The 15,516-nt window shown below is 46.5% G+C and overlaps 1 protein-coding gene across 6 annotated transcripts in view; it reads right to left on the minus strand.

Annotated features, from left to right (window-relative positions):
* Positions 1-4,707: 4,707 nt before the first annotated feature.
* LOC147303159 (zinc fingers and homeoboxes protein 2-like) overlaps positions 4,708-15,516 on the minus strand; it is a 130,207-nt gene continuing 119,398 nt past the window's right edge. For all 6 annotated transcript variants that reach the window (XM_086279662.1, XM_086279663.1, XM_086279664.1 and 3 more), the window contains one exon: positions 4,708-10,680. The gene's annotated coding sequence lies outside the window, so the exon portion shown is untranslated. The remainder of the gene's footprint in view (positions 10,681-15,516) is intronic.

The following is a 15,516-nucleotide window of genomic DNA, read 5'->3' on the forward strand; positions in this document are numbered from 1 at the left end:
CGAATTGCATAAGACTTTCTGAGAATCTGAGGTCATGTGCTGCGCGCGTCCGCGTCGTAGAGCGGCCAGCGAAGACGGGCGCATTACGTAACGGCGTTCCCCCCAAGCCTTGGTTTTCCTGGCCGGTGAGGTGCCAACTCGCTTTATATTTCGAAGGACTTCAGGACTCAGACATGTGATGCTCACTGTACACCGCGGCACAGCGCTGGAACATTTTCAAAGATACACAAGCCGCTTTAAATCCCTGGAGTTTAGGGAATGTAGACAGAGACTTCTCACAGGAGACCTCGCTGGAGCTTTTCCCCACTCTTTGGTTTTTTAAAATTCATGCCGGGAAGCTTTTCCGAGCCCGTGTTCTGTTTCTCAACAACACCTCGATTCACATTCACACACTTACACTCGATCACACCTGGGAGCTGCAGAATACACCCGGCTGCTGAGCGGCCTCGTTGGGGAAGCTGAAGGAAGCGAGGCCTCTGGAGTCCACGCTCCCTCGGCAGGTTTCGTGGCGGGGGGGCAGCTCGAGCAGCCCACCTTACCCGTGAGCTGCAGTTGTAAAGACAGAATAAAAAATAAAATCTGAATGGAAACTAACCCACAACATTCTTCACACCTCTATTTTGAGACATTAATATTTTACTTTAGTCACTTTTTACAAATATCTTGTTGAATATTTCATTTCTTTAACAGATGCTGATAAACCTGAACACAGATCCACAACGCCGCATTCGACCCATCAGGGTCCGGGGTCCGGCTCGGCTGTCATTCACGCCTTCATCCATCTTCCTCCCATCCAGGTCAGGTTGTAGCTGCAGCAGTTGAAGCAGAGATACCCAGACCTCCATCACCTCCTCCAGCCCTTCTGTGAGGACTCTGTCGTATTCGCACGTAGGACTTTCTCTGGCGTTTCCTGGGCCTGGCCCGGGGCCGCCTCCTGGCAGGACGTGCCCAGAGCACTTCTTCCCAGGAGACGTGCCCGGAGCCTGACCACCTCGACGGTTCCTCTGGATGTAGCACCTCTGCTTTGACAGAAACCTCTCATTTCTGAATATTTTCCTCTTTAGCCTGTGGCTGAAGCAAAAGCCACCCTTAATGAGTCGCCAGTGACTCTGTGGATGTTAAAGAGCGCACCTCTGACTCCTGTTTAAATGCATTCATGTTCACTCAGACTAAAGTAAAGTTTTTGCTTAAAACCCTCCAGATAGCCAGATACTTGGAACGGGCGGCTATCAGAGTGTGAGGACTCTGTGAGGTCATTTATGACCCGGATATTTCCTAAAATCACACGTTAAACACGTACAACTGCTTTTGTTCATCTAGAAAGAGAGAGCAGATTTCTCCTGTTTTGGCTTCCTGTTAAATCCAGAATTCAAAATCCTGCTCCTCACATACAAGGTCTTAAATAATCAGGCCCCATCTTATCTTAATGACCTTGTAGTACCATATCAGCCTATTAGAGCACTTCGCTCTCGCTCTGCAGGCCTACTTGTTGTTCCTAGAGTATTTAAAAGTAGAATGGGAGGCAGAGCCTTCAGTTTTCAGGCCCCTCTTCTGTGGAACCAGCTTCCAGTTTGGATTCAGGAGACAGACACTATCTCTACTTTCAAGATTAGGCTTCAAACTTTCCTTTTTGCTAAAGCATATAGTTAGGGCTGGACCAGGTGACCCTGAATCCTCCCTCTTACAGGACCAGGGTTCTGGGGCTTTCCCATGATGCACTGACTGTTTATACAGCGTCTCCTTATAGCCTTCACTCTTCTCATTCACCCTCGATCCGGTCGCAGAGCCTAGTTCTGCTGAAGGTTTCCTCCAGTTAAAAAGGAGTTCTTCCTCCCCACTGTTACCAGTCAGGAATCACCTGACTGTTGGGATTTCTGCCCAATCGGATCTTCATCCAACCACCTTGAGGTGACCGTTGTGTGAAGTGGTGGTATGCAAATAAAGCTGACAGGAAGACGTTTTGCAGTGATCAAACAGCTCCAGGCGGTTCGTGAGTCATGTGAGATGAATTCTCCAGTTTGTGCTGTACTGTGTAACATTTTCCCCAGCAACAAAAATTTACATAACAGAGAAAATATATTCCAAAGAGACGCAACAGCGCGCGTTTGTTTTATGTTTATAATGAGGACATGCTTTAGCTCATCTGCACAAGTGCAAAAAGTTAATACCGAGGAAGCGTCTGCTAAACCGCAGCAGCACGCTTCAGTCATTTCAGCGAATGAGCCTTTCATGGGCTCAGAGATGGTTTATGACGCCAAGTGCTGTGCTCATTACCGCCTCTAATCTGACACACCACTCACCTGTGACACTTTAATGTTAACATACAATAAACAGTATATATGATAACAATCTTTCTTTTGCATGAAGCGATACAATATTTCTTTTCAAGGTTTGATCTTCAAGCCGTATTTACTGCTGCGAAGCCAGTAACACCAGTGTTTCAAGTAGAGACTTCATATTTAACCGGTTTCCCACGGGGCCTAAATGCAGCATCAGACACAAAAAAGTCTTTTCTGTAGAAATGTTCGTCTCTTCGATTTATCTGCTGAAAAAACGAGCTGGAAAGCCAAACACTCACGGCACGGTACGAATATTTAGGCACACAAACTGCACACTTCGACACGGCGAGCGCTCCGAGGCCACGGCAGCTTTCAATCCGCTGCGCGCCGCTATCAGGCCGAAATGTGATTCCTCACCTTTATTCTTATTCAGGTTTAATTTATATTTTTACAGCCCCCTTCATTCTCATTGTGATTCCAAAGGCAGAGCTTATCTTAAATTAACACCAGCGCCGTGATATCCTTTGAGAATACCGACCAGATATTACAGCTTGCCTGGGATGGGCTCTGCGACGTGGAGAACATCCACAATGAGCGCGGTGGAAATGCTAAGCAGGCGGGAGACGCCGCCCTGAATCAGGCCTCGACCGTTTCAAGGCCGCCGACATTTCTCTGCTCAAACCGTTTTCCTGCATCCGCGCAGAGCGGTCACGTGACTTCACCAGATCAGGATTCGGTAACGCTTCGTGATTCGACTGCAGGTCAGGACGTAATTCCTCTGTAATTGAACGGGAGTTTTTTTATTTGAACTTATAATGTGATTATGTTTACCTACACACACAGGTAAACACCAGAATAAAAGGTAAGTCTGGTTTTTACTGGAAACAAAATCATCATACTGGAAGTAAATTTAATTTAATATCGTTTGTTTTTTTCTTTGTTTCCTGTAGAAGACTTAAAATTACTCATGCAGTATATAAAAGTCTTTTTGGTTCAGACTGCTGGTGGTTTGATGGACACTTTGGGCCCCTCTGTAACCCCCAAGCATTATTTAAACACACCAGCCCAGCTTTTACATTACACTGTGTTTTTGTTTATACAATTATAGAGGTAAATATGTATTTTTGTTACGTTTATTACCAAAAAACTGAAAATAAATCAGAGAAAAACCGTTCTGTCAGCATGCGTAGGCCGACTGAGACAAAGGTATACGGGGAACTTAGAGCCAGCGTCTCCTAAAACCTGCTGAAAGACGAGAGACTGTCACAGTTTCATTATGCATATCAAAGTAGCTTATTTTGATTTAAGAACCCAAAACATTATAAACAACCCCTTATAAAAAAGTCATTTCTGCAAATACTAAACTAGATGGAGTTAAATCCGTTGTGTGTATGCGTCCATGCTCAGCACTGTTACTGAGGCCTAGCAAAGGCAGAATAAGACAGCTGCTTACCAGCAAGCCTGAGCGCTTCCTTTTAGGACAGTTTGAAACTGTGAGCACTGACTTTTAGTGCCAGCCTCAAGTGGCCACTAGAGGAACTGCAGCTTCTGTTCAGTCGCGGTGCTAGGCCCTACCAGCTAGCTCACCACTGAAGACCGGTTCAATTCAAAGTTCAACATACTCCTCGATTAAAGATACGTTTTAAAAAGTAAGGCTTCACAGTCGCAGGCAACCATCTGGCAACCACCAGTAACGAGAGTAAAATATGGAAAAGAGTGTATTCTGCAACTAGTTGGGGAATCGTTGCTGCAAACAAAAGTGCGACACAAACCGGAAACGCAGACCGGCCTTCAAAGTAAGAGTCGTGCCTCACGCTGTGGTGAACTAATTTTAAAAGGTGCAGGTTCAAGTTTGCATGCAAATGTTCTCTAGTCTCGTCACTGCGGCTCGTGAGCGTTTGCAGTCGTCCACAGCCAACCTGTTAGCGACGACGACGATGCCTCATGGTGCAACCTCCAGCAACCACTCACCAACCGGTCCAGTAATGCACATTTTTACCTAGCAACCAGAGGTTACCAGGGGCGTGCCATGTGGCTCAGGCGTAATTATATTAATTATATTAATTTGTTGTACAAAAATAATCTTGATTTTAGGCCATAATCAAGCGGCCCTAATGATCTGGACTAATAAATACTGTTTTTCGGACACTTGGCAGGGCGCTGATGTTGCCTGTGAAGCTGAAATAAAAGGACTTTGTGTGTGTGTGTGTGTGCAAACACCAGAGATTATGTGAAAGGCTGGAGCTTTTCCACGCCATCGGCCCTTCTCTGAAGTGGCTGCAGACCATTTCTCCCTCTGTTTTGTTGTAAAGCTGTCAGGATTTCACAATCAGGTGAGTCAGAGCAGAATGCAGCGTCCATATGATGCACGTGCGCCGCTGTTCGCTGCATTCAGACCACATCACACAGACACAGTGAGAACAGGGTGTACCCTTTGAAAAAGGCTGTGTTTTATTGAAATACAGCAGACATCAACAGGTTGTTTTGCTGGCCTGGGCGACAGAAACAGAGCTCGAATGCTTTTCAAACAACGCAAAAAAAAAAATATTCATGGCTCTTATTTTCTTTTAACCCGACGGACCCCAGAGACGCCGCCAGCCCACGAACCCAGCTGAGTCAGGACGAGTTCGCGTTTGGGCCGGGAAGGGAAGCGTCTTTGTGGCGTCGAGGACGAAACAAAAACAAGCTGGTGCTCCAAATCAGTTTGGGTTCAAAGATGCTGGTATGTGAAGTTAAAAATCGAACGCGCCTCGAGTGCTGGAGGATTTGAAAGTGTTCAGGCCTGTTTTTGTGCCCAGGGTTGTTGTTAGATAGTAGCAGTAGTAGAAGAAGCAGAACCTCAGTTATGAAGCAGGGCTGGCCTCAACTCCCCTTAAAAACACAATCAGAGCACCTGGTTTTCCCAAAAGTGATGCTTGGCTTTGTAAAGTCTTTTTTTCTCGGTTGATTACAATTTTTTTGTGCATTTTTTTGCAGGAGCGTTGGAGCACTTATCCCTTCATTTGACTTCTTTTCACACGTGAACCAAGATTTAAAAACACAGCTTGAAAGAATGCAGTGAGTTTGATGATTTGCATACGCAAAACTTCCAGAAACTGGATCTGATTCAACTTGTCGAACAGCGGAAGGTTTCTCTGAAACTAAAGTACTTTTGCAGAAGTCACGTCTTGATTGTCTCACGTCTTAAAATTCCTTCGCTGAGCTTCTGAAGTGAGCTGAAAAAGCAGTCAAATGAAGAAGATATCAGCTCTCTACAGCCTATTTTCTACTTTTTCATTCTTGGTTCACATGTGACAGCGACTTGAATTTCAAAACTGAGGACAGCTGGAGACTGAGGACGGATAAACACCCTTGAAGTTTGCTCGACAACAGAGTCTGGATCAGAGCGCAGATTTGCTCTGATAGCAGGAATGACGTGCTCAAAGTCCAGAGTCTAGTTCAGAAAATCTAGTTCTGCAACTCTGATGCAATATCAATATTTCAGAGGTGGAAATATATCAAAGAAAACCAGAAGACTGCATTGCTCTTTAACTTTTGTGCTTGAAACCGGTAAACAGAAAACAACAGAGCCATCATCAGAGCGAACTTCAGGGAAGGTAAAGGAGTTCAGCCTCGACGTCGTCCCCCCACCCCGCCAACATCTGAACCTCACTGCTCTTCAAAACTTGACTGTCGCTGCATAAAAAGCTTTTTTGAGGAAACCAGGCGCTCGCCACGATACAACGGAGCAAGTTTAAACGAAGGAAGGACGGAGCACACCGGTCGCACTGCGCGCCGCTTTGTGTGGTTTGTTCGTCCCCTCGTTGTGACCGGGGCAGTTTTCCCCAAGTTTACGCTCACAGGAAATGACGATTGCAACATTTAATCGCGATTGTCGATTACGTACATTTACAAGCCACCTGGGTGCTGCACACCGCCACTCGTCAGTGTGCGCTAAAAATAAACTAGCATAAATTTGAGACAAACCTCTTTAAGACCGCTAACCTACAAGCCGTCAGTTAGCTTCAAAGGCTTTTTAAGGCTTATTTTAGAGGTGCTTTAATTTTTTATCTGGATTTTTTATGAATCAAACTGCAAAAGTGAACCATGATTGTTGTGCTAGCTGCAGCAAAATTAAAGTTGCTGCTATTAGCAAGCCAGAATGACATCACCAGTATCGCTGATGTAGCCTTCTCTTATTGGCTAAAAATCAACTGGTGGTCCTGATTTCCATTACAAGCGACTCCATCCTGGTACTTTGGTACTCGTAGTGAACTACATTTAGATTTTTAAATTAACAATTGTAATTAGCACAAGTTCGTGATTTAGCTAACAGCTATTTTGATCCTTGGTTTTAGCATCTTACACATTCACATAAAAACGGGACAAGATCGCTCTTCGTCCCTTTGAAGGTAAAAAGTGCAAATTTATGTGGAAAAGTTGGCCAAAAATATTTTAATCAACAAAATAAAAAAGCTTAATAGAGTTGAAAGTAGACTACAGTAGAACTTGTGGCGTGTCAAACGTCACTGAGGCCAAAGGTTTGCTCGAGGCACCGGTCTGGGATAGCGGAAGCGTTCGAGCAAATTTAGTTCCCACACGATCATGTTTAACTTCTGCAGGACCGCCTTTGCTTTGGTGCCAGTGTGCTCGGTTCCCTCCTCTTTCAACATTCAGACAGTAAACCCACTTTCCTCCCCAAAGCAATTACATTCAATCATTCATCAGAAAAATATTCAATTAAAACTATACACTTGCAAAAATAAAACTCTCTTGGAAGCGTGCTAAGGCTGAGCGTCCACCAGGAGGCGCTCTCCGCCGCGCTGCCAGCACTCCTGTTAGGCCCTGCAGCTGTGCGGCGAGAGCTTCAGTGCTGCTGAACGCTACAAGTTTAAAGAACTGCGAAGACTTCGAGCAAACAAAGAAGCATTTTAACCACCTCGGACGAGCGGTCGGAGCTACCGCCAAACCCCCGACAGCTCGACCGGCCGCCCCGCGGACGGAGTTGGAAACCTCCCCCTGCCGTCGTGTCGTTGAGGCCAGCCCTGGTATGCATTTGTAAATACAGTATTTCAGATATATGTAGTCTTATCATCTTTAAATCTGACCAGGACACTACAGCGGCAGAAGCAATACATAAAGAAGCTCATATTTTGTTTTTTACTATTATTCTTTTTTGTAGGAATGGAACTAGTTTCAACTAATCCTACCAAGCCAACATGTAGTAATGTATCGAATAAAAGGCTATTTATCTTTTTTTTGTCTGTTTTTGTTTATTACAGGTGTGTATGATGGTGTGCAGGACGACAAAGAGAGAGAGGGAGAGAAAAACGAAGGGAAACGGTGAAAAATGAAAGAAAGCGAGGAGAGACGAGAGAGACGGCGAAAGGGAGGAGGGATAGAAACAGAGAGAAAGATCAAAGTATGATTCAGGCAGCGTGAGTCTTGATTGCAGGTTTTTACTGTCGAGTTTGTAAGTTGCGTGATCGTTACCGTTGAATCCTTCTGCGTTTGCCACCGTTTCAAGTCTCTCGACTGTTTTTTTTGTTTTTATACTCAGTTTGTTCCTTATCGGGTTTGAAAACAAAGATCCACGACAGTCACTTGGTCATACAAGCATGTTCGTCGGAACGAGAAGTGCAGATTGGCTTAAGTTTCTTTTTGTTTTTTTCCTTTGCTTTTCTTCAAAAAAAGGGTTCCAGACAGTGGCTACAATAATAATAATATAATAATATAATAATAATAGCACTTGACTTCACTTCAGCACAGTAAAAAAAAGGAAAAAGGTCCAAAGGTGCTTTTTTTTTTCTCCGTTTTGTTTTTTAAATCTGATTTGATGTGAAGCGAAGTCCCCCCTCTTCCTCCCTCCTCTCCCTCCCACCTCTCCTCTCCTCTCAGCGGGGAAGTGGCGGGCGGAAGTCCAGTGCCGGTGAGATGAACAAATGACTGAAGTATTGCCAACTGGTCCGTCTTTTTTTTTCTTCTTTTCCTTGTTTTTCCTTTTTTTGTAGTGGTTCCACTCCGGTTCAGTACAAAACGAGGAGAGAGAGATGGGAAAGAGCAAAAAACCCCACCAAGAACAAAAAAAGGAAAAGTGTTCACGCACACACTGCTGGCACTAGATTTTTTTTTAAAGTCCAACAAAAATAAACCAAAAAAAAAGCCGAGAGAGGTTTTTTTTTTTTAAAGGAAAAAGAAAACCAGGAGGATTTTGGGGGGACGAGTTGCTCCCATTTTACAAAATGTAACAAAATTTTTCCCGCAAAATTTTACAAATCTGTAGCAATACAGGAAAAACAAACAAACAAACAAACATATATATCCTATTTACAACGACACGAAGAAGAACCCTTATGTTATGTGTAGTGAGAATGCAGCAGATCCCAGCTTTGGCACTCGGCGTTTTTGTTCGTTTTTTTTCTTGTTTGTTTGTTTGTTTTAAATCCACCCTGTCGGTCTGTACTGCTGCTGCAGGCACACATTCAGTGCTCCGGTTCGTCTCCACGGCAACACGGGTCACACACAACACCGCCTCGGCCACGTCCGTCAGTCCCGCCTTTAACTCTGTAAAATACGGCGTTTGTGACGCTACAGATGGCCCCGCCCCTCCCTGAGCCTGGTTCTGCTGGAGGTTTCTTCCTGTTAAAAGGAAGTTTTTCCTTCCCGCTGTTGCCAGAGTGCTGCTCACAGGGGTCGTCTGATTGTTGGGGTTCTCTGTAGTATTGTAGGTCTTTACTTTGCAAGGGGACGGTTGGTGCTATATGAATAACACTGAACAGCTTTTTCTACCCTTGGGTCTGTGTGATGTCATAGAAAGGAGACAATCCTGCCCACCTTACTAATTTCCCGCTATAAGGAGCAGCCAATCAGGAGAACTTTCCCTTAAAGGGGAGGAGCTGTAGAGTCCAACAATGAAAACTAAAGTCTTTATAGTTTGTAACAGAGGTGATTCCCCTAAAGCCGTGAGGAAGTGAAGTAACAGGCCATTTGATTGGATAAAAAAAGTTCCTCAAGGTTAAACTCAGGAACATATTTCAGAGGTGTTGTTAATGAAAACGTGAAATGAGAAGGATCCACTGAAGTCTAACAGTTATAAATTTAACATGTATGTTGGAGCTCGATTAACAGAAATGTTTTCTTTTAATTTCTAACATTGGATAAAAAAATTTCCTCGGCACTCAGACTGAGTCACGCAGCGTTCCTTTAGCCGGCGAATCGTTTCTCACGCACCAACCAATCTGAGGAAAATTGAAAACATGAATAAACTCGTCCGCTTGCGCGTGAACAAAGCCTCGTGCGCCGTCACGCCGACCAAAGCAGCTTTTAATACGGTGCTGCTGACAACTCCACACTCCAGTGGAAAAACAACAAAAGGAAGTAAATATAGAAAGTTTCTGTGGCGCTGAAGGACTCGCTCGTCTCACAATGCAGCGCTGAGCCAACGTAAAGGCTGAAAACTGGCAGTTAACGGCTCCAGCTGCAGCTCGGCAATTCAATAAATACGTTTAACAATCATTTAAAAGAAGAGAAAACACTCTGAATAAAACATTCTGGTGACTTCCTCCGACTTAGGTGGAAAAATAAAGAGTTGCATAATGATGCAGGCGGACGGCTGTGACAAGGACGAAGAACGACTGGAATAAATCCTGATATGCTGCACGAGCGAAATACTAATTGTTCGTTTAATTCACCCAAAGCGTGCGCTGAGGAATTAATAAACGAATCCTACTGAGGTTTGGTTTGAAGGGACACGAGTTGTTTTTTTCAGGCATGTTTGTTGTTGCGGTTCACTTAAACTTGCTTTGTTTTCCAGCTCGTTTGTGGATTTATTCTCGGGGGGAGTGGAAGTGATCCACTTCACTTCTTTGAGGGAATGTTTGAATTTTGTCCCCCTGAAGACAAAACACATTTAAAGGGTCCGACTCTGTTTACGGCACTCTGCAGGACGCCTGTGCGACGGTGTTGTGTTATAATACTACTGTAAAACTGAAAGCAGCAGTTTGAAATCCACTGTAAAGGTGGGGGTGTGGGGTGTGGGGGTTTCAATTATCTTCACAGATCGTGACCCTGAATTTCTCCTCGCGCTCTTCAGATTTCAATTTGGGTGCAGCCCACAGCAAAGCGCAGCAGCGGCTCTGTCGTGTTCAAACTCGTGCTTTTGTGTGCGAGCGTCACATCTACACCGCGGTCGCTCCAGGTCGCTGACGGCGTGACGGAGGAGGATGTTGTGCGTGAGCCGGGATGCGACAATCAAGAGATTAAAAACAAAAAACAAAAAAATCTGAAAACACAAGAACAGGGAAAAAAAAATTAGATAATCGAGAAACTCTTCTTTTGTTGCTCCATTCTTCATGTTTTCTCCTCTTCTGTTTCCAGCAGCAGCGGCGGTGGCGGAGGCGATGGAGGCGAATCTTATTCACACCTGAAATGGACAGAGGAGAGGAGGGGGGAGGAGGGTAAAAAACACATTAAAATCTGTCAAATGTTCGGCGGCACAAATGTCAGTGTCACAAGAACTCGGATGATTCTCGGCAAAAAATGAAAACAAAGCCAAACAAAAAGAGGCAGAGAGCAGCGAGCGCGGGGGATTAAAAAGCAGTCGTTGATCCCGAGTCGGCGTTCCAGGCCGCCCGGTGCCGCCGGGAACTGGGACACGCTGTGAGAGAACAGCGGCAGACCTGAGCGGCCGCGGCGCGCTCGCTTAATCTGTGTAAGAGGAAAACTGTGCCGAAGATTAAACGAGGCCGGCGGTCGCTGTGATTACAAACACAGTTTTGTATCGTGGGACAGAGAGCGGCTCGTCAGCAGCAGGTGACCTGTGGCTAAACTCCCGCCGTCAGGCGGAGCCAGCTGCTGCTCGTCAAACAGTATCGAGTAACTGATCGTCAGCAGGTCTGAGCTGCTCTGTGCAAACGGTTTCAGTCTGCAGGACATTCAGGTGTCGCAGTTTTCACCTGGGTGGACATCCCAGCAAATTCACCCTGCGGTCACTCTACGGGCCTCGGTTAGCAGCTTAAAGGTTAAAGTTCATGACCTTACAGATATGAAAGGACTGAGTAGCTGTGGCTCGTTGCCAGGAGAAAGCCTCTTCACCAGCTGTCAGCACTGATCAGCTGATGATTTGAGCACCTCACAGTCACCGAGTGGACCGTGAGGTGCTCTCCAAAGTCCTCTAGAGTCAAACCCACAGATAAAGCCTGGGCTGACCTGGATCACACAAAAGGTGCTGCAAAGTGCAGCCTGACCGAGAGGCTGGACCTTCACGGAGCTGTGCAAACACGAAACCTCAATAACCTGAAGCAACGCTGTGAAGAAGAGTCCCCGCCGTGCTGTGAGAGACTGAGCCACCGCTTCAGGTCGAGCTACGAGCTGCTGCATCACAGGACCGTACGCAACCAGAGTTCCCACAGTGTCTGATCAGTGTGCTCGCTGTGTTTGTGGAGACTTTAAATAAAGACTGAAAGAACGCGAACATCACTGCGGCTTCCGTTTAAGCTCCTCTGAGCTCGACACAGATTCATCCATCAGGTCTCGAGTCAAAGAGGACAAACTGCTGAATGTCTTCTTCAGCTGCAAACAGCTGCTCAATCAGCTGTTTAATCACAACACCAGCTGACAAGCCACAACAAAACTGTATTACCCTCACATACGCAAACAGCGTGTTACTGAGTCAGGCCCAGAGTCAGGGCCCTCTGAGCTTCACCTAAAAGTTCCTTAAAAAGACACAAACTGACTACAAAAAGATGAAAAACAACCACAAAACACAGGTTAGAGCAGGCTCACAGATGCAGCGACAAAGAGAAAACAAACAACTGCAAAGACACAAAAAAGAGTCAGGCGCTAAGACGAGTACTGCACAGCTGCTACAGAGACACAAGAAACAGCTACAAAGAAACAAACGCGACACAAACGAGACAAAAACATCTGCAGAGACAGACGCTCCACATGTTCTGCACAGAGAACATAACTGAGTGCAGGTTGAACCAGGTTGAACTGTGACTCGAACTCGTCTCCTGTTGCTGGTTGAAGCCGAGGAGCTTTGTTGAGTCCAGGGACAGAAGAAATGACTACAGTGAATTTTACACCCATGACTGTTGAATAAAGACGCGTGTCTGTTTTAATAACTAGCTTGAGAAATAATTGGTGAGTGTCAGTGGTTTAGCTGTAGGAAGCTGCCTCTTTCAAAGACCGCTCAGAACCTTCAGCAGGAAAACGACAGGCTGATGTTCCTCTGAGCGCTCACAGATCCCCAACGTTCAGTGAAACTGGGGAAACTTATCCGCGTGTTCGCGTGTTGCTGCCAGTCCAGAAAACTGCTTTTGTTCAGCACGTCCCTGCAAACACCGCAGCTTACACCGTCTCTAGTGAGCGTCTTCTCCAGATGGAAGATGGCCGTGTTTTGTTAGACACCTGGTATGTTATTAAGCCAGGTAATACCAAGGAGGAGATTGCCTTCTCACAAAACTCTGTGGATGTCATAGCGAAGTCTGAACCCTGAGCTGGTGTTTGAGGCTCGTACTGTTAAACCCACAATGGTGGCAGAAATCACAGTGAAGGTCAGAATCCCCGACAAACACGCTCCTGGTCCGGCTCCTCACCTGACGCTCTGCCGTCAGGCTGACAAACCGCGGACGTGTTAACCAAGAACTGCTGGAGACTAAAACTCATCGATCCCGCCCACCACCTGTTTGACCTGCTGCCCTCTGGACTCCGCCTCAGGTCAATCAGGTCTCACTCCCACAGACTCACAAACAGCTTCTTCCCCTCAGACTGGAAGCTAGCACAGACCCCACCCACACTCGCACTCACTCTTAGCCATGGTCCTGAGTCAGCCTCATCCTTCAGGCCAATCACAGCCTGCAAACGCCACGTCTGACCCGAGCTCCCGTCAGCCTCACAGCAGACACACCTGTGGAATCGCCTTTAACACCCTGCGTCGCCTCGCTCTCAAACTGAGGCTTCGATGCCGCCCGGCGGGGTGACGACAGAGCCCCATCAGCCCGTTACAGGTGACGGGTAAAACTGATTATCCTATTCAAATGGACCAATCAGATGGGACCACAATAGAAAATAACACAGATGTGGTGCAGCATCAGGAGCGCTGTGTAATTAGGAAACTTCAAATCAAGAAATTTTAACTGGAAAAGAAAAAAAACCCTTTTTTTATTAAAAATGACAAAATGGAAATAAATGAATGTTCTTTAAGATTAAGGCGACCCGGGAGTGACTGTGATCGTCTCGCCGCTCGGTGTTTCGCATCATGATGATGACAGCGAGGGAGCAGCTCTGCAGCATGTCAGCAATTAAGGCTTCATCTATAAGGTACGACTGTTGATAAGTTATTACAGGACGCCGCGCTCCACTGATTAAATGAAGCCCGGAGCTGCTGTGATTAGTGAGACAGGACAATGGACTCCCTAATATAATCTGGTTGATGCCATCACTCTTTAGCTCTCTTTATTAGTATCATCCTGCTGATGTGACCTTTGACCCCTAACCTCATGTGTAAAATGGAAAAGGAGGGAGCGCGAGAGCGAAAGCAGCTTTAAACGAGCCGATGTTTGGCGCCCTCGCTCCTCTCCATGTTTGAGACCTGTGAACGCGCCTCGCTTCATTTCATCCTCCCATTCTTCATTTTCTCAGCAGGCATTTGTCCCTTTCATCCCCCGTTTACCTTGGCCTCCTGTCCAACAGACCGGCCTTACGGTTACAGCAGAATGAGAAAGGGAACATATGTTTAATTTCTAGTATGTTTTGCTTAACGCCTGAATGACTTTTTTATTTTGACGAGCGGCGGCTTTGATTAAGCCGAACGATCGCTCTCAGACCAGCACCGGGGGAAAACGGTCGAGTTTATTTCTGCTGCAGTTTCTCCTCTCAAGGTCTCAAATTTGGATTTTATTGACTGGTGTGTGTTAAATTGTGCTTTTCTGTCTGTATTTCTGCTTTTACATTAATTACAGAATGCAATTTTTTCCTTGTTGCTGTGATATCGACCGTTTTTCACTGGCTGTGATTTGTGGTCTGTTGTCAGAGTATAAACATGCTTCTAATAGTTTATTCAGAGCAGCACCAAATCAATATTTTCATCTGAACAAAGGATTAAATGACTGTGTTTAATCCGAAAGCTGTCATTCGGAGTGGTTTAGCAGCCCACTCTTGTTTTCTATTAACTCTGGAGAGCAGTTTAGTGTCTTTCAGCCTGAAGTTTTGGTTTTCCGTCCACACGCTGAGCTGTTTTTATGTTACTCACGTTACGGCCTGCTCGGCATCAAAGAGGTAAAAATTAGACACAAGCTGGTGGAGAAAAACCAACCAGCAGTGAAAAGGTGGAGAAACTCCCTCCAGGAGTTTGTGGAGAACCCAGAGTCCCGAGTGTCTGACTATAGAGCTTCTATGATGTCATCATTTGTCGTTGTTTAGGTTTGGCCCACGCTCTCTGATGGAAAAGGGTGGAGTGCCCACTCTGGGTGGAGGGGAGTGGAGCAGGCGACTGGCAGACTGATGGAGGCTGTGGTGAAGGTGAAGCTGTCTTTGCTGGTTGAGCTGCCCTCGCACATGGCCACGAGCTCTGGGTCCTGACCACAGGAGTGAGAACGAGGAGGGAAGCGGCCAAAACGAGCTTCACCTGAAGGGAGGCTGGGCTCAGAGCGGAGCCGCCACTCCTCCACGTGGAGGCGAGCCAGTGGAGGCGAGGATGCCTCATGGATGTCTCCCAGGGGAGGAGGTTCAAGCGTGTCCAACCTGGAGGAGACTCCGGACACGCTGGGGAGATGATATCTCGCGGCTGGCTTTGAAGAGGGAGGTGTGTCTGTGCTTAGACACCAGCGGGTACGAAAACAGATGGATGTGATGGATGGGGGTGGGGGTGAGGGGAGCAGTGTTATGGTTAGCTACGGCCCTGAGAACGGGGGAGGGGGGGTGTTGCCCTCTCTTTAACGTGGCCTCGGCGATGAAGCTGTTACAGTTGGTGCACGCCGATCGACTCCTGTTGGAGGTTTAATGAGAAAATTCAGTTTCCTGTTGCCATGTTTTAGTCGGCGCCGCATATTTCCCAGAGTTCGAGTGTGACTTCTATCTGGAGCAGGTTTTCCATCAGCTGCGTTTGGTGGATTCCAGCGTTCACCTGCCACGCTCACTCGTCGGAGCGCCAAACTGATTTGGAGAGCAGAACTCGGCCTCCAGCAATAACTGGCGCCAGAGCCGAGCGTCTGGCAGAGCGGGCGAGTCTGCGGCCGCCGCCACAAAGTGCCAGGGT

This window comes from Aulonocara sp. 'chitande type north' Nkhata Bay, linkage group LG22 (assembly GCF_057382095.1).
Source record: "Aulonocara sp. 'chitande type north' Nkhata Bay isolate Kocher_YH1m ecotype deep benthic linkage group LG22, A_spYH_male_GT1.1, whole genome shotgun sequence".
In the NCBI taxonomy this organism is placed as follows: Eukaryota; Metazoa; Chordata; class Actinopteri; order Cichliformes; family Cichlidae; genus Aulonocara; species Aulonocara sp. 'chitande type north' Nkhata Bay.